This window comes from Oncorhynchus mykiss, chromosome 20 (assembly GCF_013265735.2).
Source record: "Oncorhynchus mykiss isolate Arlee chromosome 20, USDA_OmykA_1.1, whole genome shotgun sequence".
In the NCBI taxonomy this organism is placed as follows: Eukaryota; Metazoa; Chordata; class Actinopteri; order Salmoniformes; family Salmonidae; genus Oncorhynchus; species Oncorhynchus mykiss.
In genome coordinates, this window is record NC_048584.1 from 30373873 (window position 1) to 30398965 (window position 25093).

A 25093-nucleotide genomic window follows, 5' to 3' on the forward strand; every position below is an offset into this window, starting at 1 on the left:
CAGTTAATTAAAGAAGTGATAAGAATTTGAAAACTCAAAATTGAAAAATGTATGACATATCTTCTCCTTTTCAGTTAATTGAGAAGTCATTCAAAATGGACGTCCCTTTTTCAATCACTGAATTTGAATTTCTGTTTACTTTCTGAATTGACTGCCTTCAATTCAAATTGAGCCTAACCCTAAATAATTAGGTGTGTTTGTGTGTCTCACAAGTCTGAACCATACTACTGACTTCTGATTCAAACTTGCAACCTATGGAATCAGAGGCAGAGACATGCTTATAGAGGTATCAGAGACATGCATACAGAGGAATCAGAGACATGCATACAGAGGAATCAGAGACATGCTTATAGAGGAATCAGAGACATGCATACAGAGGAATCAGAGACATGCTTATAGAGGTATCAGAGACATGCATATAGAGGAATCAGAGACATGCATACAGAGGAATCAGAGACATGGTTATAGAGGAATCAGAGACATGCATACAGAGGAATCAGAGACATGCATACAGAGGAATCAGAGACATGCTTACAGAGGAATCAGAGACATGCTTACAGAGGAATCAGAGACATGCTTACAGAGGAATCAGAGACATGCTTATAGAGGAATCAGACACACACACACACACTGGTGAGGCCAAGTTGTTGAGGGTATGGGCTAGATCGATGGGAGTCACAAGGCTATTTCTGCTACTGGTGTGTAGCTATATGGTGCGCGTGTACAGCTGACTTCTCAACTGTCTCAATGTCAGCACTAAAAGTATATTTCTATTGAATTGAATTTGCATAGCCTTTATACTATCAAGATTCTTCCATTTTCAAAGTAACTGGGCAATTCCACGATAACAGGGTGATTATTTACGTTAAAATGTACTGTATGTCAACCAACAACCAATGATTGACTAGTAATGCAGATGCAACCTTTGGTAACAGAATGACAGCACAAACAGTCATTCTCTTCCCAAATGTTGCATCTGCACTGTTCTTCAAGTTAATGTATTTTGTACAATTTTCTGTGGAAATTGTTAAAAGTGGTCCTTGTGCATAGAACACATAGGGTTGTACTGTATGATTTGTTTAACTTTCAAATTATTGTTTTTTTTTGTTTAAAATGGAAACTGGATCTCAGCATCACTGGGTTACCTGGGAATTGCCCACCTCGGACTAAGATAAGCAGTCAGTTACAGTTACATTATACAGTGCTGCGTTAAAACCAATGTGGTGGCCTGTGGGTCTGTCGGGCCACAGAGTCCTTGTAAAACATGAAACCAATCTAAAGGTGAGGTTTGATTTGGTCACAACTCATAAATCTACTACTCCAGGAGGACAGGACACCTCAGCAGCTACCAGGACAAACTCATTACTGCACGCACGCACACACGCACGCACACACACACAGTGTATTACTGACTGGGTCACATTGGAAAACAGACGTTTATGCAGACATGGCTGCCTAGCTTCTCTGGCTTTCCAGAATGTACCAAAGCAGCATGCTCCTCAGCGGATAAAGTGTGTGTTTGTGTTGTGTCAGGTCCTAATTTAGACCCATATATTTAGGACCTTAGCTTCTGAGGGAGTGCCTGTCGCCACAAGATTGATCTGATCCAGTCAGTGTGTGTGTCTGTGTATGTGTGTGCGCGTGTGTGTCTGTATGTGTGCATGAATGGGTACGCACAGTTTGTTTGTGTAGTTATGTAAATGTCTGTTTGTGTGTGTGTGTGCGTGTGTGTCAGTCTGTGCACAGGCATGTGTAGGAGTTTGTGTGTTCCAGGGTCTTTTTAGGACCATTGGGATTTTCTCCCACCCTTACCATCTGGTGGACGCAGTCAATACGTCCCTAAGCTACGTGTAGGACTTGCTGTGTGTGTTTGTGTGTGTCCATGTGTGCTTGTGTGTGTTTGTGTGTGTGTGTAGGACTTGCTTGCTCCCCCCCCCCCCCCCCCCCCCCCCCCAGTTGACTCTAAAAGGTCACATACTGACCCATCAGGCATGAAAAAACTATCAGCACACAGCACAACCTGTACATCTAACAGAATGACAATAACATAGCAGCCATTTTGAGCTGTTATCTTGTTTCACTGGTCATTGCCATGCGTTCAAAGCTCACAAAGGTCTTCAATGTTTCATCTGAATGTTTCTGACCTTGGATTGACTGCCTGGACCTTGAAATGACAGTAAATGTCACGAGTGTAGTAGTTCTTGTAATGTCATTGCTGTTGACAATGTCTCTATCCGTTCAATGCATTTTTTTTTTAAGCAAAAGTTGGGTAAATGTTTTTTCAAATGAAAAAAGGTGTGTAAATGGTGTCTTAGGAGAGGGCAGCCTGCCGTCAAATGCAGAGGTAGACCAAGTAGTTGTCTATACTTGAAGGTGAGAGTTATGGGTATAAAACATGGCAGCATGCCCCAGTAGTGTTATATATAGCCAGCTGCTGTTTGTGTGTGTGTGTGTGAATGTGTGTGTGTGTCGGTGCAGCGTGTGAGACCAGAACACTGTGCTAATTAATAACTAGTGGTTTTCTCTGGAGATGCATTTGAATATTCATAGAAACTTGATCATTGAGACAACTGCTGCTAGTGACAGAGACAGATACCCTAACAATAATGTCTGGAACGGAGAGAATGGAATGGCATTAAACACATGGGAACTATGTGTTTGAAATATTTGATACCATTCTACTGATTCTGCTCCAGCCATTACCATGAGCCCGTCCTCCCCAATTAAGGTGCCACCAACCTCCTGTGAAATACACAACGAGTAACAATAACTTGGCTATATACACAGGGTACCAGTACCGGGGTCGATGTGCAAGGGTACAAGGTAATTGAGGTAGATATGAACAAATAACTAGAAATAAAATGACAGATAATGAACAGTAGCAGCAGTGTATGTGATGAGTCAAAAATGTTAGTCAAAAAGGGTCAATGCAGAAAGTCCTGGTAGTTATTGGTTAACTATTTAACTAACTACTTTGCAGTCTTATGGCTTGGGGGTAGAAGCTGTTCAGGGTCGTGTGAAAGGGAGCTTGGCCCCAGTGATGTACTGGGCCGTATGCACTACCCACTGTAGCGCCTGGCGGTCGGATGCCGAGAAGTAGCCATAGCAAGTGGTGATGCAGCCAGTCAAGATGCTCTCAATGGTGTAGCTGTAGAATGTTTTGAGGATCTGAGGACCCTCTAATATCTGTTAAGACTTTTGATAATCCTTGAAACAAGGCTGGACTTTTATGTGAATGAGGAGAAAGAGCATGCAGGTGTGAGATCTGTGGTGGAATGTTAACTGAAGACTCTGTTCCCAGGCTGTTGGACTTTTCATTTGTATTCAATGTGATTTGAATGCACTTCGAATTGTCCTCTAATACCTGATAAAATGAATGAACGAGCAATGAGGGGAGGAGGATACGAGGGGAAGAGGAGGTGAATCAGTGATGTAATTCTAGAATATGCTATCTTCCCGGGACTGTGGCTATTGGAGCTGCTGCACATCTGGAGCTTCTCCATGTACCCTGGGGGAAGAACTTAATAGATCCCCTCCCTGCCTCAACCCAGTCACAAGTCCCCCTCCCCTCCCTCCCTGCCTCAACCCCATCACAACTCCCCCTCCCTTCCCTCCCTGCCTCAACCCCATCACAACTCCCCCTCCCTTCCCTCCCTGCCTCAACCCCATCACAACTCCCCCTCCCCTCCCTCCCTGCCTCAACCCCATCACAACTCCCCCTCCCCTCCCTCCCTGCCTCAACTCCATCACAACTCCCCCTCCCCTCCCTCCCTGCCTCAACCCCATCACAACTCCCCCTCCCCTCCCTCCCTGCCTCAACCCCATCACAACTCCCCCTCCCCTCCCCTCCCTGCCTCAACCCCATCACAACTCCCCCTCCCCTCCCTCCCTGCCTCAACCCCATCACAACTCCCCCTCCCCTCCCTCCCTGCCTCAACCCCATCACAACTCCCCCTCCCCTTCCTGCTTCAACCCCATCAGAGCCCCACCTCCCCTACCCTCTCGGCTTCAACCCCTTCACAGCTCCACCTCCCTTCCCCTTCCTGCATCAACCCCATCAGAGCCCCACCTCCCATCCCCTTCCTGCCTCAACACCCATCACAACTCCCCCCCCCCTTCCTGCCTCAACCCCATCACAACTCCCCCTCCCCTCCCTGCCTCAACCCCATCCCAACTCCCCCTCCCCTTCCTGCTTCAACCCCATCAGAGCCCCACCTCCCCTACCCTCTCTGCTTCAACCCCATCAGAGCCCCACCTCCCCTCCCCTTCCTGCCTCAACACTCATCAGAGCCCCACCTCCCCTCCCCTCTCTGCCTCAACCCCATCAGAGCCCCACCTCTCCTCCCCTTCCTGCCTCAACACCCTTCAGAGCCCTACCTCCCCTCCCCTCTCTGCCTCAACCCCATCAGAGCCCCACCTCCCTTCCCCTTCCTGCCTCACCCCTTCACAGCTCCACTTCCCTTCCCCTTCCTGCATCAACCCCTTCACAGCTCCACCTCCCCTCCCCTTCCTGCATCAACCCCATCACAGCCCCAGCTCCCTTCCTCTCCCCACCTCAACCCCATCACAGCCTCAGCTCCCTTCCTCTCCCTGCCTCAACCCCATCACAGCCCCAGCTCCCTTCCTCACCATGCCTCAACCCCATCACAGCCCCACCTCCCCTCCCCTTCCTGCCTCAACACCCATCAGAGCCCCACCTCCCCTCCCCTCTCTGCCTCAACCCCATCAGAGCCCCACCTCCCTTCCCCTTCCTGCCTCACCCCTTCACAACTCTCCCTCCCCTCCCCTCCCTGCCTCAACCCCATCACAACTCCCCCTCCCCTCCCCTCCCTGCCTCAACCCCATCACAACTCCCCCTCCCCTCCCCTCCCTGCCTCAACCCCATCACAACTCCCCTTCCCCTCCCCTCCTTGCCTCAACCCCATCACAACTCCCCCTCCCCTCCCCTCCCTGCCTCAACCCCATCACAACTCCCCCTCTCCTCCCCTCCCCTCCCCTCCCTGCCTCAACCCCATCACAACTCCCCCTCCCCTCCCTGCCTCAACCCCATCCCAACTCCCCCTCCCCTTCCTGCTTCAACCCCATCAGAGCCCCACCTCCCCTACCCTCTCTGCTTCAACTCCATCAGAGCCCCACCTCCCCTCCCCTTCCTGCCTCAACACTCATCAGAGCCCCACCTCCCCTCCCCTCTCTGCCTCAACCCCATCAGAGCCCCACCTCCCCTCCCCTTCCTGCCTCAACACCCATCAGAGCCCCACCTCCCCTCCCCTCTCTGCCTCAACCCCATCACAGCCTCAGCTCCCTTCCTCTCCCTGCCTCAACCCCATCACAGCCCTAGCTCCCTTCCTCTCCTCTCCCTGCCTCAACCCCATCACAGCCCCAGCTACCTTCCTCTCTCTGCCTCAACCCCATCACAGCCCCAGCTCCCTTCCTCACCATGCCTCAACCCCATCACAGCCCCAGCTCCCTTCCTCACCATGCCTCAACCCCATCAGAGCCCCACCTCCCCTCCCCTCTCTGCCTCAACCCCATCAGAGCCCCACCTCCCATCCCCTTCCTGCCTCAACACCCATCAGAGCCCCACCTCCCCTCCCCTCCCCTTTCTGCCTCAACCCCATCAGAGCCCCACCTCCCTTCCCCTTCCTGCCTCACCCCTTCACAGCTCCACCTCCCCTCCCCTTCCTGCATCAACCACATCAGAGCCCCACCTCCCTTCCCCTTCCTGCCTCACCCCTTCACAGCTCCACCTCCCTTCCTCTCCTCTCCCTGCCTCAACCCCATCACAGCCCCAGCTCCCTTCCTCTCCCTGCCTCAACCCCATCACAGCCCCAGCTACCTTCCTCTCTCTGCCTCAACCCCATCACAGCCCCAGCTCCCTTCCTCTCTCTGCCTCAACCCCATCACAGCTAAACAGCACATAAAGAGAGAGAGGATAGAGAGAGAGAAAGAAAGAGATGCGCACAGCTAAGCAGCTGTTCGCTCCAGAGCCCTCAAAGGGATACTTTCTGAAGCATCCATTTTTTATGTACGATCGCTTACTGTGACAGATACACATGTGTACAGGCTACAGTACAGCCACAGTAGTGACACGATGAGCTCACAATGAGAGAGAGAGAGAGAGGAAGAGGGAGCTTGGAACGTTATCAGGATGGAGAGAACAGTGTATCATGATGCAACAATATCTAATTACTGCACGAGATGAGTCTTCAGCATGTAGACCACCTGACGTGGAGTTTAAAGCATTGCTGGGACATACAGAATTGACTCCTGTTGCCTGGATATTAAAATCCTGAGTTTCAATCATTCACTATCTACTTTTGCTATTTGATGGAAAGATGTTGTTGTGTGAGCTGTTTTTTGTGTATGATTGCGTTGCCTTCATAGTCAGACATTGAATAACAACATCCCTTCCTTCCTTACACCACAGACAGGCAAACAAAACAACCAGTAGTTCTCCTGTTACACTATTTACATTTCAGTGAGAGATTTGATGTTACGGCTTCTTCCTCCTTCAGATAACCGGGTCCTTACAGCTTGCCTTGTGAGGTGGACTAGAATGGTTTGGGGAGAAGCAAGAACAGAAGACTGATCCTGTAGCCTGGAAGATAAGGAAGCATAAGGAGCATAACACGCCTCGCGCGTACAAGAGCCGATGTGGAAAGACAACTGGGACCTTTTGGGAGGCAGAAGAGAGGAGAGGAGAAGAGGGGAGGGTTGGAGAGAGGAGAAGAGAGGAGGGTTGAAGAGAGGAGAAGAGGGGAGGGTTGGAGAGGAGATGAGACAAGAGGAGAAGAGAGGAGGGTTGCAGAGAGGAGAAGAGAGGAGAAGAGAGGAGAAGAGGGGAGGGTTGGAGAGGGGAGATGAGAAGAGAGGAGAAGAGAGGAGGGTTGGGGAGATGAGATGAGAAGAGAGGAGAAGAGAGGAGGGTTGGAGAGAGGAGAAGAGAGGAGAAGAGGGGAGGGTTGGAGAGGGGAGATGAGAAGAGAGGAGAAGAGAGGAGAAGAGAGGAGAAGAGAGGAGAAGAGAGGAGGGTTGGAGAGAGGAGATGAGAAGAGAGAAGAAGAGAGGAGAGGACGTCTCATTTGGATGCACTTAATTAGCCAGGCTGATTGATTTGATGACGGTGGCAGGGTGGGCTGGGAGCCTGGGACAGAGTGGAGGGGAGCAGCAGGGCCAAACCCACTGGACTGTGAAGGAGGCTAACGTTCCGGTCGATATTTACACTTTAATAACAACATTAAAGGAAGGCTCAGTGAAGAAGACTCTCGTTCTGTCTGTCTATTGTTCTCTCATTCTTTCTCTGTCTCAATTTCTCTCTCTTTCTAAGTGTTTCTTCCATTCTCTCTCTCTCCCTCTGTCCCTCTTTCTTTCTTCCTTTTATTTTATTTTTAATTTGACATTTTTGGGGGGGTTTACAGGCCAGAGTGGACACCACATGTCAACAATTACGTCCTGTTGTTCAGTTGGAGTCTGTCCAGTAGCGCCATGATCTGCTTAAATATCCCTGGTCATCGAGGCTACTTATAAAAACGTTGTGCAGCACTTGACTGGACTTTTGTTTATTATATCTTATTTTAAGCCAAATTAAGGCCAGTATTCTATCCATAGCACAACACGCTAGACAGCCGACACTGCAGTTTTTAAAGGTCATTTCTAATTGAGTTGACGTATACAGCGTTTTACTGTGAATGCAATCTCAGCGAATGCGGGAGCATAGCGTTTAAAAGCTGCATTGTGTACAACTCACGATTGGACTGAATCCCGGCCCAACAAATTTCGGATAGGCTGAAGATGTATTTTCATGCAAATTCATGTTTTGTGTCAAAGCTGTTACTACGGCTTACTACAGATTGTATAGTAATGTGGTTGACGACTAATTTTAGCAAGCTTGCGTACAAACGAATATGCACTGCTTCTGTGACTACACACATGCTAATTGTCAACCTGAATGCGTATTGATGAACTGAAATACATGATCTATCAGTATAATTAGAATTGCCTGCTTTATCTGACCATTTGCTAACAGAATCTTCATTTGGTGATGTCTCACTTTAGCGAGCATTCTACAGTCACTCTGTGATTGCATGCTAATTGTCAACCTTATACTAATTGGCAACCAAATTAATCAATGTGTAATGATCAAATGAAATACATTCTTTATCATTAAAATTAGCTTTTTTTGCTTTAGTTTACATTTGCTAACAGACTTCTCAAAGCTTTCTCTCATACTGCATTCCCAGAATGAACATTGACCACTCCGCAATCCTCACCATACAATTCTGTCATGGACATCTGAATTAAAACCAAGCGCCTCCCCAGAGGATTGTTTTACCAGTGTGGTATGTGTTCATGGCAGCTTCATCATGACAGTACGGGATACAGAGCAGAGCCTGGGGGAAACCCATCATTTACCTGAGGAAACATTCAATTGTTTTCTTTACATCAATCACACACGCATGCATGCATGCATGAAAGCAAGAAGGCGTACACGCATTCACACACACGCACACACACACACACACACACACACACACACACACACACACATACACACACACACAGTAGTATTTGGGATTATTTCCCCAACAGTCATCAATCAAAAGACACACCTCCTCCTGTTTCCATTACCCAATCACATTCCCTTTCCCTTGGTTTAAAAACCCATTCAGTTGTTTTCTTGAGCTCAATCTCTCTGTGTCTCTCTCTCCATCTCTATTTGTATGGAGAGATCTCGCTTTTGTTTTTTGCAACTACATTTCACTTTGTCCATTATCCTGTGAGTATTGTTTTGTTATGGTGTTTGACTGTTTGTTTGATGGTGGGAAAGGGGGTACCAAGACAAGTTGCCCATGGGCATACACTACCCGTAGGTAAACTTAGTCTAAATACACTAGTTAGAACTGGTCGGACCACCCACTGTATTTTTGGTTAGTTAGCTAGCTGTTGAAGCAGGTAGACTAGCTCAGACCCTTTTCCAGCTCCTCTTTACCGTGTGTTTAAAAATAAACCATGCGTTTTTGACGGTAATTTAGTTCTCTGTGGTTTATGTTCTCACGGTTACTTTTTCACTAATATACTTTGCATGAGTTATGTTCCGGGTCTCGTTACCATCCTCCCTAGACTGCCGGGCGAAAGGGATTCGTAACATAAGTGGGGGCTCATCTGGGATTTGTCATTACTGACACCCATGACGCTCGTGCAGATTGTTAGTGGTCTAGTTCAGTGTTGAGCGTCATAGCTGATGTAATATTAGTGTTTGCAATTTGTTGGCTCTTGTGTTTTGGTGGTTATTCAAAATGTCTACTTTTGATTTGAAATCTTTTTTTGGATAACCTTACGTGGGAGGTTTTTGACGTATTTCATAGAGTTAATTTACTGACCTTGGCTGACCATTATTCAGTATCTATTTTGCAGTGTTTAGTTAAGGTGGAGGTTAAACAGCTGGTGTTAAATGTTTTGTTGGAAGAGCAGGGGCTTGTGTTACCGCTGCCTGAGCCTTCTACCCATGTAGGGGATGTTGCTGCTCCTGTAAGCCCGTTGGTGTCTGAGAATGCGAGGCTAAAGCTACAGCCACATTGCCCCGTTTTATCCCCACTCCCCACTCTCAACCGGTGATGCCAAGAGGGATTTCCGTTCAATACAGTTCCAACTGGAGGCGGAAGAGAGCCCAAATTAGGCGAGAGAATCTCCAGTTGGAGATGTGTAAAATTGAGGCAGAAAGAACAGCGGCATTTGGAAATGTGTAAAATTGAGGCAGAAAAAGAACGTCAGATGGAGTTCAAAATGCGTCAGATGGAGTTCAAAATGCGCCAGATGGAACTGGAGGCAGACAGCGAGGCTAGCCTCCGTTCCTGCTGTGCCTGTTAGTGAGGAATCCTCACCAGCTGTAGCTTCCAACACTTTTGACATTAGTAGGCAGATTGCCTTAGTACCTTTGTTCAGAGTCAGAGGTTGACTCCTATTTTTGTTTTTGAACATGTAGCATTGAAATGGCCTGAAGAGATATGGTGCCTATTACTTCAGTGTAAATTAACTGGTAAAGCCATAGAGGTTTTGTCAGAGCTACCTCTTGAAGACAGTTTGAATTATGAAGTGGTCAAAGCTACTGTTCTTCGCGCCTATGAGCTTGTGCCTGAGGCATACCGACAGCGATTTAGGTCTCATAGAAAGTATTTTAGTAAGACTTATGTGGAATTAGCTAGAGACAAGGGAAATCTGTTTGATAAATGGCATGCTGCTAGCAAGGTAACTGATTTCAACTCTCTCTGGGAGTAAATCTTGTTGGAAGAGATTAAAAATTGCTTACCTGAACACATTGTAGTTTACTTTAAAAAACAAAGTATCTTCCCTGTCAGAAGCAGACGAGTTTGTGACGCACAAGAGCGTGTTTTCGACTCATACTGAGTAGAGCCACTGAGTTGCCTACTTTTAGCCCTAGTCGGCCAGCAGTATATCAAGCACGCCAGAAAAATGAGCGTCCCTGTTTCTATTGCCATAACGTGGGACATATGATTAATGATTGCTTCCTGCTAAAACACAAACAAGGGCTTCCTCTTCGTGCCAAGCCGCCAACAGGTGTTGGGCTAATTCGTACGGTTGTGAGGTCTGAAACGAAACCGGTGTCTCAGAATAACTGTAATTTGAAAGTCCCAGACCCTGGCCGCAGTTATGAACCGTTCATTTTGGAGGAGTTTGTGTCCCTACCGAATGACTCAGCGTCCGGTTAAAATCCTTAGCGATACTGGTGCGGCACAGTCGTTTATATTGTCTGTGTTGCCCTTATCCGATTATACATACTGTGGTTCCAGTGTGTTAGTTCAGGGTTTTGAAATGGGTTTTGTCCCAGTGCCATTGCACTTTGTGAGTGTACACTGAGTTAATCAGTGGAATATTTAGAGTGTAGGTACGTCCTATTTTGCCAGTAAAAAGTGTGACCTTTATAATGGGAAACGATATTTCCGGAGCAAAGGTAGTACCCGTAATGGATAAAAGTGACCACTCTCTCTCTAATGAACTGGCACAGAGTTATCCACGTGTTCCCCGCTTGTGCTGTCACTCGTGCTCAGGCACGACGAGGGTGACGTGATAGATTTGTCGAACACTGTTCTTTTCAAAGAGGTTGCTCAAGAGGATGGGTTGTGTGCTACCTCTGGGAAGCTGATCACTTCTGACAAACAGCCCAGGGAAGAATCGTAGAATGTTGAACTTATTGCTGATGCAATACATTTACCAGTCACTTGTGAGCTGCTTATTGTTAACCAAAAGGTTGACAACAAGCTTGCTAAATGTTTTTCTAAGGTTGTCTCATTGGAAGTGGTAAAGAAGAAGAACGTGGCTTACTTCATTGATGGTAATCTCCTCATGCGTAAATGGACATCCCATGTTGACACGGACGGAGATTGGAATGCTGTTTAACAAATAGTGATTCCTACAGCCTTTTGACAAAATGTATCCCTTGCTCATGATCACCAGTGGTCTGGTCATTTAGGAATCACCAAGACTTATGATCGGATCCTTCGACATTTCTTTTGGCCAGGTTTAAAACAAGATGTGGCTCAGTTCTGTCGGACATGCCATATATCAGATAACAGGAAAACCAAATCAGGTTATTCCTCCCGCTCCTCTTTGTCCAATACCTGTCATAGGTGAACCATTCGATCAAGTAGTGGTTGATTGTGTTGGACCGTTACCGAAGACAAAATCGGGCAATCAGTTTCTGTTAACGGTTGTGTATGGCAACAAGATACCCCGAGGCCATTCCTCTGCGAAGGATTACAGCTCCGGTAGTGAGTAAAAGCCTTAATTAAATTCTTCATGACATTCGGGTTACCTAAGGTGGTATACAGTGATCAAGGTACTAATTTCCTATCAAAGCTCTTCAAGCAGGTGTTAAAAATCTTGTCAATTACGCACCGTGTGGCAAGCGCCTATCACCCAGAGTCTCAAGGTGCGCTTGAACAATGGCATCAGACACTGAATGCTATGCTACTAAAATATTGTTTGGAATCTGAGAAAGATTGGGATGATGGAGTTCCTCTAGTTTTGTTTGCTGCTCGTGAAACTGTACAGGAGTCCCTAGGATTCAGCCCGGCTAAACTAGTGTTTGGTCACACAGTGAGAGGACCAAGGAAAGTCCTCAAAGAACAGTTTTTGTCCCAGGAGTTGTGTGGGAGAGATGAGAATGTGTTGGACAACGTTAGTCGCTTTCGTGAGCGCCTACACCAAGCCTGTGCTCTCGCAAAGGAAGCTCCTCACAGAGGAGTATGAAAAGACACTTTGATAAACAGGCTCTTTCTCGTCCACTACAGCCAGGTGACCAAGTACTAGTGTTATTGCCTATTCCAGGATCTTCACTGTCAGCTTGTTTCTCTGGTCCTTTATTATTACGTGCTTCAAACTCCTGATAGAAAACGCCAATCTTGTGTGTGCCACATTAAGTCTCTTTAATTCTGTGAATAAGACTTGTATCTTTATTATGAGAATTTCTGCAAAACCACCGGATGTTTTGTAATCATAATATTACTGCACGTAACGCGCCAATGTAAACTGAGATTTTGGGATATAGATATGCACATTATCGAACAAAACATACATGTATTGTGTAACATGATGTCCTATAAGTCATCTGATGAAGATCATCAAAGGTTGGTGAATCATTTTATCTATATTTCTGCTTTTTGTGACTCCTATCTTTGGCTGGGAAAATGGCTATTTTGACTTGGCTATGACATAACATAATCATATGTTTTGCTGTAAAGCATTTTTGAAAGCGGACACGATGGGTAGATTAACAAGATGTATATCTTTCATTTGCTGTATAGGACTAATGTGTGAAAGTTTACATATTTCTAAAATTGAATTTCGCGCACTGCCTTTTCAGCGGAATGTGGTCGCGCAGAACCCCTTCGCTAGAAAGGTTAATGCAACCGCTGTGTCAGATTTCAAAAACTTTACAGAAAAAGCATCATCTTGGAACGGTGCTCAGAGGAGAAACACATTTTACGCACAGCGTTGTTTCGCATATTCAGCTTTTTATATATCAATCATTATGGCGACTAAGTCAGGGCTAGCTAAATCTAAGTCTAGATATACAGATGTACACACAATTTTAGAATAAATTGATTGGGAAAGTGAGACAGAGATTGTTGTAGGACGATTCATTTAGCGATTGTGGAGGAATATTTTTTGAACGGGAGAGGACATCGTTTTGGACTGGTAAGTTCTTCTCATGCTAATGCACTTGTTGGAAATTAATAATCTAAAATATTATTTGTGATTTTAATTTTATTTTTTAGAAGCAATATGTAAACATGTAATGTCATGAAATGTGAGATACGTGTGTCTGCCGCCCCACCCCAACCCACATGAAATAGCCTATTTGAGGCTGTTGAGGGGAGGGCAGGCCCACAACAATGGCCAAAGTGAAATGGAGACAGTAGATACAGCTGGTCTGTTGTAATATTATAAAGACAGTAGATCTAGCTGGTCTGTCATAATATATTAAACCTGTTGATACAGAGCACATATGTGAAACTATTCTAACTGAACATTTTCTTTCACAGTGACACTGACTCCGAATGGCAGCCCCCAGGGTCAAGGTGTCCATCCCCCACGGAAGCTGGTTCATCCAGCTCCTGCCACAAGTGGTGTTCATCTGCCCAAATTTAGTTTGTTACTGTATATCTGGAGTACTTCTGTCTTATCCGGTGTCCTGTGTGAATTCAAGTATGCTTCCTCTAATTCTCTCTCTCGGAGGACCTGAGCCCTAGGACCATGCGTCAGGACTACCTAGCCTGATGACTCCTTGCTGTCCCCAGTCCACCTGTCCTTGCTGCTGTTCCAGTTTCAACTGTTCTGCCTGCAGCTATGGAACCCTAAACTGTTCATATTTACTCTTGAGGTGCTGTCCTGTTGCATCCTCTACAACTACTGTGATTATTATTATTTGACCCTGCTGGTCATCTATGAACGTTTGAAAATCTTGGCCATGTTCTGTTATAATCTCCACCCGGCACAGCCAGAAGAGGACTGGCAACGCCTCATAGCCTGGTTTCTCTCTAGGTTTCTTTCTAAGTTTTGGCCTTTCTAGGGAGTTTTTCCTAGCCACCGTGCTTCTACACCTGCATTGCTTGCTGTTTTGGGGTTTTAGGCTGGGTTTCTGTACAGCACTTTGAGATATTAGCTGATGTACGAAGGGCTATATAAATACATTTGATTTGATAGAGGACTGAGGGTCTTCCAAATATTGAAAGTGTGTAAATAGTTACCCATGTTGTTTTGTAAATTTATATATTTTTTTCTTATTTTTTGGGAGGGTGTGTTAGAATACCATGTTGGTATTTTGTATATAGTTATTTGTTTCAAAATGTATACCTTCACCAATTTGGCCACTTGGGTACATTTGGGCTACTTGTGTGGGACACCTGGGTGACTTCATGATAAATGCCATGTAGCACACATTTTGGAAGTTATCATTCTGAAAATAGTACTGTTGCCCTCCTGTTTTTCACTGAAATTGTCCCCATCATCCTATCTGAATATTTGTTTTATCTTGTTCATTTTAACGATGATATAAAAAAAAAACATTTTTTTTCATTGTATTATCTAAACCAGATCTATTGTGTTATATTCTCCTACCTTTACACAAACTTCAGAGTGTTTTCTTTCAAATGGTACCAAGAATATGCATATCCTTGGTTCTGTGCCAGAGCTACAGGCTGTTAGATTTGTATGTCTTCAGGCGGAAATTGAAAAAAGTAGGGGGGTAGCTCTAAGAGGTTTTAACCCCTTAGTGTTTCTCCACCGGATGTACAACCAGAACCAGTGCCTTATGCGTTGGGCTCTCACTGTTCAAAATTATAATTTGGAGATCCGTCACAAATGGTTCTGATAATGTATTAGCAGATGCTTTGTCTCGTGTGTGTGTGTGTGTGTGTGTGTATATATATATATATGATTTTTGGTATGTTTTGTAAATACTGTGGTCTCAATTCCCCCCTAGGGTCGCTCTTTTAAGGGTGGGAGTGTTATGGGTACAGGTATCCTGTGTGTCCTGTTTCTTTTCTCTCCTTCTCCCCTCACAGGTGGCAATCATCAATCAGAAGAGACCTGTTTCCATTAAGCAATCACATCCACCTTTCCCTTGGTTTAAAAACCCATTCAGTTTTCTCTGGAGCTCAATCTGTCTCTCTCCATCTCTATTTGTATGCAGAGATCTCTCTTGTTTTTTGCAACTACAATTCACTTTGTCTGATATCCTGTGAGTTTTGTTATGGTGTTTGTTTGATGGTGGGGAAAGGGGATACCAAGACAAGTTGCCCATGGGCATACACTACTGGTAGGTAAACTTTGTCTAAATACACTACTTAGAACTGCTAGCTGTTGTTGAAGCAAGTAGACTAGCTTAGGGGTGCTTATGATTTCTTTCCTTGGGTCCAGCTCAGCCCCCTTTCCCGCTCCCCCCCCCCCCCTCCCTAGACTGCCGGGCCAAAGGGATTCGTCACACACACACAAACATTACCATTGAGTCCTTTACATCAATCATACCATGCTTCCTAATTTCCTGTTCCTGTACTTCACTTACTAGATAACTGTGTTGGAACACATGGAACACTAGTAGACTTTTGGTATCGGCAATGAATCTCTTCATAAATCCTGTGTGGGTCAGAGCGATGCCAAAGACATGGGTTCAATTCCCGCAGGATCATGTACATGCTAAAGAGAAATGCACTCACTGTACTGTGTCTTTAGATAAGAGCATATGCAAACTGGCATACATAATTATAGCATTACTCTTGGCATTCCCCATAGATCTATTCCTAAAGCATTGACATGGCTACAGTATCTAGTGGCATCTGACCACAGAGCAAAACTGTGGCTGTTTTCCTGAACATATGCCTGCATTGTATAGTAAGTCAACCCATTACTCTATGGTAATATGCAATACAAGCGTCCTGATGATAGTGATGTATGATAGATAATGTTCCATTTCCAGCCAGAGGTTCCAGTTGCAACAGTTCCAAGAGGTGCTCCAGTAGTGTAGACATATGGCATCACAAGTAGGCTATTATCAATCTGGTTCAGACAATACACCTTATCTTGCTACCTAGTGAGACACAACTCTCTTTAAAGGGCCAAGAGATAAAGATACATTTTATTTCCTAACACAGACAAACTCTTACTGTGCTCAAGGTTGACATAAGTACATAAAAAATGTGGAAGCTTATCAGTGCGCGTCACATTTATGCAACCCTTTGTACTGGTATAGTCCTGCAGAGAAGGCTTAGATCGGCAGGAATGTCAGTTTGGGTCTTTACTTTCACAACTATGTTATAAATGTAGCAGAGATGGCCCCTGCTTTGGCTGTGCTGTAATCTTGTCAGCCATTTGACAACAAGACGCTATGGCTACCTTAGACTACAGTAATCTCTGTTAATTAAAAGGAGTGATCTAAAATTCAAAAAATAAAGCAAATTAATGGCTGTATCACATCTGCTCCTGCCACACCCCATAGTGATCATACGGTGTCTGCTTGACCTGCAGCCATTCCCCAGTACTCTTTCTCTCTCTCTCTCTCCCCCTCCCTTTCTGATTGTGTGGTTGGAGACAGGTGTGCTGGAGTTGGAGCAGATCCCTACCAGCTGCAACTCATTCCATTATCAAGACCTCTACAAACTCAGTCCTGCCACTTCCATTCTGCCAAATCGTAATCTCTGCTCAGTCAGTTTATGCTTCTAGCCATAATTATTCAAGATCCTGTTAGCCTGCTGTACCGGGTTTCCCTGCCTGACGCTGTTTATCCTCTCACTGCAGTTTTTCCACTCTGGCTCCTGTCTCCTGTTCCACACCTTATCACCCTGCTACCTTGTTCTGGACCCACCACTCCCTTGGATTCCGATTCAGACCTGTTTCCTCTGTCCAAACCCAGCTCACTCCAACCTCATCCTCCACTTCTGCTTTCCTACAACTCTTCCGAGCTTCCCTGCATCTGCACTTCATCTCTCCCTGTGTACAATAAATCTTGTTTCATTCATCCCTGTTTCCTGGTCTGAGTCTGCTCTTGGGTTCCACTGTGCTGCTCTGCCTGACAGTGACCCAGATGGCCCCTTTCGCAATGTTGAGCATATTGTCACTGTCTGATAACCTGTTTGGGGTAGGGGGCAGCATTTTCACTTTTGGATAAATAGTGTGCCCAAACTGAACTGCCTCCTACTCTGTCCCAGATCCTAATATATGCATATTATTAGTATTGGATAGACAACACTGAAGTTTCTAAAACAGTTTGAATCATGTCTGAGTATAACGGAACTTATTTAGCAGACGAACCCCGAGGACAAACCATTCAGATTTTTTTTTTTTGAAGTCACTGTCTTTTCAATATGTTTTCATGGGGAATGCAGAATTCTAATTGACTTTCCTGCAGTTCCTACCACTTCCACTGGATGTCACCAGTTTGTAGAAATTGGTGAAGATTTTTCCTTTGTCTAATGAAGAAGTACCATTGCTCAGAACGATAGACGCTTAACCAGAAAAGTAGCGTCAGTTTGTTTTGCTCCTGTATTGCACACAGATCTTCAATTTGATTGATTTATATACATGTTTAGAAATACCTAAAGTTGTATTACAAAAGTAGTTTGAAATGTTTTGGCAAAGTTTACAGGTAACTTTTGAAATGTTTTGTAGCGACGTTGCGTAAGTTGGAAGCGTTGTTTTTCTGGATCAAACTCTCCAAATAAATGGAAATTTTGGATATCGACGGAATTAATTGAACAAAAGGACAATTTGTGATGTGTATGGGACATCTAGGAGTGCCAAGAAAAGAAGCTCGTCAAAGGTAAGGCATGAATTATATTTTATTTCTGCGTTTTGTGTCGAGTCTGCAGAGTTGAAATATGCTACTCTCTTATTGTTTACTGTTGTGCTATCATCAGATAATAGCATCTTATGCTTTCGCCGAAAAGCCTTTTTGAAGTCTGTTGTTGGCTGGATTCACAACGAGTGTAGCTTTAATTTGCTATCTTGCATGTGTAATTTAATGAAAGTTATTTTTATAGAAATGTATTTGAATTTGGCTCTCTGCATTTTCCCTGGCTATTGGCCATGTGGGACGCAAGCATCCTGCCTACCTCTTATTTTCAAAACTGTGTGTGGTATGTATTTATGTGTGTATATATATGCACCAAGGGAAAAAAATAAATAAAAAACATATTTCTTTATTTTAATTGTATTTTTTTTTCAAATGTATTACTATTTAAAAAACATTTTTTTTAAGCCTGTCACATCGGAATGTGTTTTGTTGGTTGATTGAACAGTTCTTGTTTAACTTTAAACTGAAGATCATTTTTTTTCAGGAAATTGAAAAATGACCATAAGTAAATGATGCCAATTAACAAACATACAATTATGACACTTTAGAAGCTATTTTGTATACAATATATTGGTCCTAGAGTCATAATGTTCAGGGTGCATTAAGGAGAGTTGCTGATTTCAATAAATACTGCCGGGGTGTTAAGCATATCCCAGTTTAGGTCACCTAACAGAACGAACTCTGAAGATAGATGGGGGGGGGGGCAATCAATTCACATATGGATTCCAGAGCACAGCTGGGAGCTGGGCGGGTCTATAAGAGGCAACAACAGTGATGAAACCTTGTAACAAAATGTTTGCCAATGTCCACAATCTAAGCTAGATGCCCTCAATCTCACACAAATTATCTAGGAACCCACCAGGTATAACCCTAAATCTGTAAACATGGGCACCCTCATAGATATTATCCTGACCAACTTGCCTTCCAAATACACCTCTGCTGTTTTCAATCAGGATCTCAGCTATCACTGCCTCATTGCCTGCATCCTCTATGGGTCCGCGGTCAAACGACCACCTCTCATCATCGTCAAACGCACCCTAAAACACTTCTGCGAGCAGGCCTTTCTAATCGACCTGGCCCGGGTGTCCTGGAAGGATATTGACGACATCCCATCAGTCGAGGATGTCTGGTCGTTCTTTAAAAGTAATTTCCTCACCATCTTAAATAAGCACACCCCTTTCAAAAAATGTAGAACTAAGAACTGAGCTAGACCTTGCTTTACTCCAGACCTGACTGCCCTCGACCAGCACAAAAACATCCTGTGGCCGACTGAACTAGCTTTGAATAGTCCCCGTGATATGCAACTTTTCAGGGAAGTCAGGAACCAATATACACGCTAGAGGTCGACCGCTTAATCGGGATGGCCGATTAATTAGGGCCGTTTTCTTAACAATCGTTCTTTTTGGGCGCCGATTTGCCATTTTTAAAAAAATGTTATACCTTTTATCTATCAAGTCAGTTAACACGTTCTTAAATTCAATGACGGCCTAGGAACGGTGGGTTAACTGTCTCATTCAGGGGCAGAACGACAGATTTTCACCTTGTCAGCTCGGGGGATACAATCTTGCAACCTTACAGTTAACTAGTCCAACGCAATAACGACCTGCCTCTCTCTTGTTGCACTCCACAAGGAGACTGACTGCCTATTACGCGAATGCAGTAAGCCAAGGTAAGTTGCTAGCTAGTTAAACTTATCTTATAAAAAACAATCAATCATAATCACTAGTTAACTACACATGGTTGATATTACTAGATATTATCTAGCGTGTCCTGCGTTGCATATAATCTGACTGAGCATACAAGTATCTAAGTATCTGACTGAGCGGTGGTGGGCAGAAGCAGGCACATAAACATTCATTCAAACAGCACTTTCATGTGTTTTCCCAGCAGCTCTTTGTTGTGCGTCAAGCATTGCGCTGTTTATGACTTCAAGCCTATCAACTCCCGAGATGAGGCTGGTGTAACCGAAGTGAAATGGCTAGCTAGTTAGCGTGCGCTAATAGTGTTTCAAACTTCACTGGCTCTGAGCATTGGTGGTTGTTTCCCTTGCTCTGCATGGGTAGCGCTGCTTCGATGGTGGCTGTTGTCGTTGTGTTGCTAGTTCGAGCCCAGGGAGGAGGGAGTAGCGGGACAGAAGCTATACTGTTACACTGGCAATACTAAAGTGCCTATATGAACATCCAATAGTCAAAGGTTAATGCAATACAAATGGTATAGAGGGAAATAGTCCTGTAACTACAACCTAAAAACGTCTTACCTGGGAATATTGAAGACTCATGTTAAAAGGAACCACCAACTTTCATATGTTCTCATGTTCTGAGCAAGGAACTGAAACGTTAGCTTTCTTACGTACTTTCTTCTCCAACACTTTGTTTTTGCATTATTTAAACCAAATTGAACATGTTTCATTATTTACTTGAGGCTAAATTGATTTTATTGATGTATTATATTAAGTTAAAATAAGTGTTCATTTAGTATTGTCATTGTCATTATTACAAATATATATTTTTAAATCAGACGATTTTAATCGGTATCGACTTTTTTGGTCCTCCAATAATCGGTATCGGTGTTGAAAAATCCTAATCAGTCGACCTCTAATACACTCAGTCAGTCAGGAAAGCAAATGCTATCTTTTTCAAACAAATTTGCATCCTGTAGCCCTAACTCAAAAGTTTTGGGACACTAAAGTCCATGGAGCAAAAGAACACCACCTCCCAGCTGCCCACTGCACTGAGGCTAGGTAACACTGTCACCACTGATAAATCCACGATAATCGAGAATTTCAATAAACCTTTCTCCTCTCCTGGCCATGCTTTCCTTCTGGTTACCCCAACACGGGCCAACAGCTCTGCACCCCCCGCAGCTACTTTCCCAAGCCTCCCCATTTCTCCTTCACCCAAATCCAGATAGCAGAAGTTCTGAAAGAGCTGCAAAACCTGGACCCGTGCAAATCAGCTGGGCTAGACAATCTGAACCCTCTCTTTCTAAAATTATCCGCCGCCATTGTTGCAACCCCTATTTCCAGTCTGTTCAACCTCTTTCGTATCGTCCGAGATCCCTAAAGATTGGAAAGCTGCTGCAGTCATCCCCCTCTTCAAATGGGGTGACACTAGACCCAAACTGTTAAAGACCTATATCCACCCGGCCCTGCCTTCCTAAAGTCTTTGAAAGCCAAGTTAATAAACAGATCACTGACCATTTACAATCCCACCGTACCTTCTCCGTTGTGCAATCCGGTTTCCGAGCTGGCCACGCTCAAGGTACTAAACTATATCATAACCGCCATCGATAAAAGACAGTACTGTGCAGCCGTCTTCATCGACCTGGCCAAATGACTACCTCGCCTGGTTCACCAACTACTTCTCAGACAGAGTTCAGTGTGTCAAATCAGAGGGCCTGTTGTCCGGACCTCTGGCAGTCTATATGGGGGTACCACAGGGTTCAATTCTCGGGCCGACTCTTTTCTCTGTATATATCTTTAATGTCGCTCTTGCTGCGGGTGATTCCCTGTTCCACCTCGCAGACAACACCATTCTGTATACAGCTGGCCCTTCTTTCGACAATGTTAACAAGCCTACAAATGAGCTTCAATGCCATACAACACTCCTTCCGTGGCCTCCAACTGCTCTTTAACGCTAGTAAATCTAAATTCATGTTTTTCAACCGTTCGCGGCCCACCCCCGCCCGCTCAACTAGCATCAATACTCTGGACGGTTCTGACTTAGAATATGTGGACAACTACAAATACCTAGGTGTCTGGCTAGACTGTGAACTCTAATTCCAGACTTATATTAAACATCTCCAATCCAAAATGAAATCTAGAATCCGCTTCCTATTTCGCAACAAAGCCTTCTTCACTCAAGCCACCAAACATACCCTCGTAAAACTGACCATGCTATCAATCCTTTGACGATGTCATTTACAAAATAGCCTCCAACACTACTCAGCAAACTGGACGCAGTCTACCACAGTGCCATCCATGTTGTCACCAAAGCCCATATACCAACCACCACTGCGACCTGTATGCTCTCGTCGGCTTGCCCTCACTACATATTCGTCGCCAGACCCACTGGCTCCAGGTCATCTAAGTCTTTGCTAGGTTAAGCTCCGCCTTATCTCAGATCACTGGTCATGATAACAACACGCTCCAGCAGGTACAGTTGAAGTTGGAAGTTTACATACGCTTAGTTTGGAGTCATTAACTCGTTTTTCAACCACTCCACATATTTCTTGTTAACAAATTTATAGTTTTGGCAAGTCGGTTTAGGACATCTACTTTGTGCATGACATTTTTCCAACAATTGTTTACAGACGGATTATTTCACTTATAATTCACTGTATCACAATTCGTGGATCAAAAGTTCACATACCCTAAGTTGAGTAAGGTAAGTAACATTATATAAGGTAGCATTGTTTAAAGTGGCTAGTGATATATTTACATCATTTCCCATCAATTCCCATTATTAAAGTGGCTGGAGTTGAGTCAGTGTCAGTGTGTTGGCAGCAGCCACTCAGTGTTAGTGGTGGCTGTTTAACAGTCTGATGGCCTTGAGATAGAAGCTGTTTTTCAGTCTCTCGGTCCCAGCTTTGATGCACCTGTACTGACCTCGTCTTCTGGATGATAGCGGGGTGAACAGGCAGTGGCTCGGGTGGTTGATGTCCTTGATGATCTTTATGGCCTTCCTGTGACATCGGGTGGTGTAGGTGTCCTGGAGGGCAGGTAGTTTGCCCCCGGTGATGTGTTGTGCAGACCTCACTACCCTCTGGAGAGCCTTACGGTTGAGGGCGGAGCAGTTGCCGTACCAGGCGGTGATACAGCCCGCCAGGATGCTCTCGATTGTGCATCTGTAGAAGTTTGTGAGTGCTTTTGGTGACAAGCCGAATTTCTTCAGCCTCCTGAGGTTGAAGAGGCGCTGCTGCGCCTTCTTCACAATGCTGTCTGTGTGAGTGGACCAATTCAGTTTGTCTGTGATGTGTATGCCGAGGAACTTAAAACTTGCTACCCTCTCCACTACTGTTCCATCGATGTGGATAGGGGGGTGTTCCCTCTGCTGTTTCCTGAAGTCCACAATCATCTCCTTAGTTTTGTTGACGTTGAGTGTGAGGTTATTTCCCTGACACCACACTCCGAGGGCCCTCACCTCCTCCCTGTAGGCCGTCTCGTCGTTGTTGGTAATCAAGCCTACCACTGTTGTGTCGTCCGCAAACTTGATGATTGAGTTGGAGGCGTGCGTGGCCACGCAGTCGTGGGTGAACAGGGAGTACAGGAGAGGGCTCAGAACGCACCCTTGTGGGGCCCCAGTGTTGAGGATCAGCGGGGAGGAGATGTTGTTGCCTACCCTCACCACCTGGGGGCGGCCCGTCAGGAAGTCCAGTACCCAGTTGCACAGGGCGGGGTCGAGACCCAGGGTCTCGAGCTTGGAGGGTACTATGGTGTTGAATGCAGAGCTGTAGTCACTGAACAGCATTCTCACATAGGTATTGTGATATATACAGCAGACTGTTCCCACAGTTCCCAAATCAAAATAAATCAGCCAAGACCTCAATAAAACAATTCTAGACCTCCAAGTCTGTTTCATCCTTGGGACCAATTTCCAAAGGCCTGAAGGTACCACGTTCATCTGTACAAACAATAGTACGCAATTATAAACACCATGGGACCACACAGCCATCATACCGCTCAGGAAGAAGACGTGTTCAGTCTCCTAGAGATTAACGTATTTTGGTGCGAAAAGTGCAAATCAATCCCAGAACAACAGCAAAGGACCTTGTGAATGTGCTGGAAGAAACGGATACAAAGGTATCTATATCCAACCGCAAAAACGAGTCCTATATCGACATAACCTGAAAGGTTAGAAGCCAGGATAGAAGCAAGGAAGAAGCCACCGCTCCAAAACCACCATACAAAAGCCAGACTACAGTTTGCAACACATGGGGACAAAGATCGTACTTTTTTGAGAAATGTCCTCTGGTCTGATGAAACAAAAATAGAAATGTTTGGCCATAATGACCATCGTCATGTTTGGAGGAAAAAGGGGGATGCTTGCAAGCTGAAGAACACCATCCCTACCCGGAAGCAAGGGTGTAGCAGCATCATGTTGTGGGGGTGCTTTGCTGCAGGAGGGACTGGTGCACTTCACAAAATTGATGGCACCATGAGGATGGAAAATGATGTTGATATATTGAAGCTACATCTCAAGACATCAGTCAGGAAGTTAAAGCTTGGTCTCAAATGGGTCTTCCAAATGGACAATGACCACTAGCATACTTCAAAAGTTATGGCAAAATGGCTTAAGGACAACACAGTCAAGGTATTGGAGTAGCCATCACAAAGCTCTGACCTCAATCCTATAGAAAATTTGTTGGCAGAACTGAAAAAGTGTGTGCGAGCAAGGAGGCCTACAAACCTGATTCCGTTATTCCAGCTCTGTCAAGAGGAATGGGCCAAAATTCACAATTCATTATTGTGGGAAGCTTGTGAAAGGCTACCCGAAACGTTTGACCCAAGTTAAACATTTTTAATGCAATGCTACCAAATAATAATTGAGTGTATGTAAACGTCTGACCCACTGGGAATGTGATGAAAGAAATAAAAGCTGAAATCATTCTCTCTACTATTATTATTACATTTCACATTCTTAAAATAAAGTGGTGATCCTAACTGACCTAAGACAGGGACGTTTTACTCTGATTAAATGTCAGGATTTGTGAAACTGAGTTTAAATGTATTTGGCTAAGGTGTATGTAAACTTCCGACTTCAACTGTATATCTCACTGGTCATCCCCAAAGACCACCTCTTTTGGCCACCTTTCCTTCTAGTTCTCTGCTGCCAATGACTGGAACGAATTGCAAAAACGTAACTTTAAACATCAGCTATCTGAGCAGCTAACCGATCGCTGCAGCTGTACATAGCCCATTCAATCTACCTTCCTCATCCCCATATTGTTTTTATTTACTTTTCTGCTCTTTTGCACATAAGTATTTCTACTTGCACATCATCTGCACATCTATCACTCCAGTGTTAATTTGCTAAATTGTAATACATTCGCTATTATGGCCTATTTATTGCCTTACCTTCTCATGCCATTTGCACACACTGTGTATATAGACTTTCTTTTTTTCTAATGTTTTATTGACTGTACGCTTGTTTATTCCATGTTTAACTGTGTTTGTGTCGCTTTGCTTTATCTTGGCTAGGTCGCAGTTGTAAATGAGAACTTGTTCTC